A 2,355-nucleotide genomic window follows, 5' to 3' on the forward strand; every position below is an offset into this window, starting at 1 on the left:
TTCCTTCTCCAATGCATGAAAGTGAAAGTGAAGTCGCTCAGTCATGTCCGACTCTTAGCAACCCCATGGACTGCAGCCTACCCAGGCTCCTCCGTCCATGGGATTTTCCAGGCAAGAGTACTGGAGTGGGGTGCCATTGCCTTCTCCAAGGGTTTCCATACATTGTCTAATATTATATTTGAAATTAAACAAGTAGTACATTTTTCTGGGAAGCACATTGACAGCTTTTATCAGATTCCCACGGCAGTGATTCTCAACTTTTAGCATTCACCAGAATCACCTTGAGATCCTGTTAAAACCTATTGCTGGGACCCACCATGAATTTGGTAGTCTGGATTTGGGCCTAAGAATTTGCATAGAAATGCAAATTCTCAACTGATATCAATGCTACTGATCCTGGGATCACAAATTTGATAAACACTGTTTTACACAGAAACCATCTGGTGTGTTTTATTTTTTTTTTAATAACATAGAGGCCTGAAGCCTGAGTCTCATTCCCAGATATTCCATGGGGTGTGGCTGGGCTTCTGGATTATTTTTTAATCCCCTAATTTTAAAAATCATTAAAATTATTTTTTAATTACGTGATTCTCATATGTAATAAAATTTACAAACCATTGTTCTAAGGGATCCATGACCCAAAATCGGTTTTAAAAAAAAAAGGAGAGAGAGGATAGAGTAAAAATCAAAAAAACATTGAGCATGGAAGCTCCTCATGAGGCCTCTACCGGCCTTTCAGGCCCCTGTCTCCCCCACCCCCAGCACTCAGTGCTCCAGGCCTCTCTCACTCCCTCCGTCACTTCACACTTGACGCTGTATATGTTCACACCCTCGGGAATCCCTTCTACACATGGCAAACTTCCCTGCCATTATCCATTTGCTCATATACTTCCCTCTGGCAGGAATGCTCTTCCCCAAATGTTCTTTCCAGAAAATTCTACTCATTCTTCAAAATTAGCTGAAGCATCCCCTGCTCTGACTTTTTCCCTCTGAACCCAAACCCAAGCACGACCAAATTAGATCTATCACTGCCTATTTCATGTTTCCATTCAGTCAGTCACTCATTTCTGACTCTTTGCGACCCCATGAACCTCAGCACACCAGGCCTCCCTGTCGATCGCCAACTCCCGGAGTTCACTCAGACCCACGTCCATGGAGTTGGTGATGCCATCCAGCCATCTCATCCTCTGTCGTCCCCTATTCCTTCTGCCCCCAATCCCTCCCAGCATCAGAGTCTTTTCCAATGAGTCAACTCTTCGCATGAGGTGGCCAAAGTACTGGAGTTTCAGCTTCAGCATCAGTCCTTCCAATGAATATTCAGGACTGATTTCCTTTAGGATTGACTAGTTTGCTCTCTTTGCAATCCAGAGGACTCTCAAGATCCTTCTCCAACACCACAGCTCAAAAGCATCAATTCTTCAGCACTCAGCTTTCTTTATGGTCCAACTCTCCTCACATCCATACATCCCCTCAGTCAATAACAATCCCAACCACTGTCCGGGTTTCATCTGCACGAGTGGTTCTTAACAGATCTTTGACTGCTGCCAGAAGATATGAAGAAAGACCTCGAGACATTTTAGGGTTGTTAGAACTGCAGGAGGTGCTGGTTTCTGTCACCTATTGGGTAGAGGACAGGACTGCTTCTAAAGATCCTACAGTTCACAGGACAGCCTTCTGAAACAAAGAATTAGCTAGTCCAAAATGTCAATAGTGAGAGGTTAAGAAATCTCAATCTATACCTACTTGTTTATAGGCTAATATAATAATCCACAGTCTATACCCCCAACTAAATTTCAGACCTATTTTTAGTACATTTCCTCATTTGCATCCAGTAATCATCATTATTTGCCTCCAACCCTTCTCTTTTTATCATCTCTTTCCAAGATAAGGACTTAACTCACTCCAAGCTCAAGTTAGAAACTTGGAATTATTTGCCAATCTCTCTCCACCAACCCATACAACTTATGTGTCACCACATCCTATTTTATTTTATAATCCTATAAGTTCCCAGGTGAGCCGGTTGATGCCAGACTCTCCCCATTTCACTCCATTCTTTATACTATAACAGCCATTAAGTCTACCAAAGTCCATTAAGTCTCACTTTTACTTAAAAATAGTTAGCGTCTCTTGCTGTCTAGAGAAGGAATTCTTAACCTGGATTCCAGACTTTCAAGAAAGAAATTGGAACAGGACTAGAGAGGGTTTCCATACTGCTACTGCTGCTGCTAAGTCACTTCAGTCATGTCCGACTCTGTGCGACCCCAGAGATGGCAGCCCACCAGGCTCCCCCATCCCTGGGAGTCTCCAGGCAAGAACACTGGAGTGGGTTGCCATTTCCTTCTCCAATGCATGAAA

This window comes from Bison bison, unplaced genomic scaffold (assembly GCF_000754665.1).
Source record: "Bison bison bison isolate TAMUID 2011002044 unplaced genomic scaffold, Bison_UMD1.0 scf7180017864389, whole genome shotgun sequence".
In the NCBI taxonomy this organism is placed as follows: domain Eukaryota; kingdom Metazoa; phylum Chordata; class Mammalia; order Artiodactyla; family Bovidae; genus Bison; species Bison bison.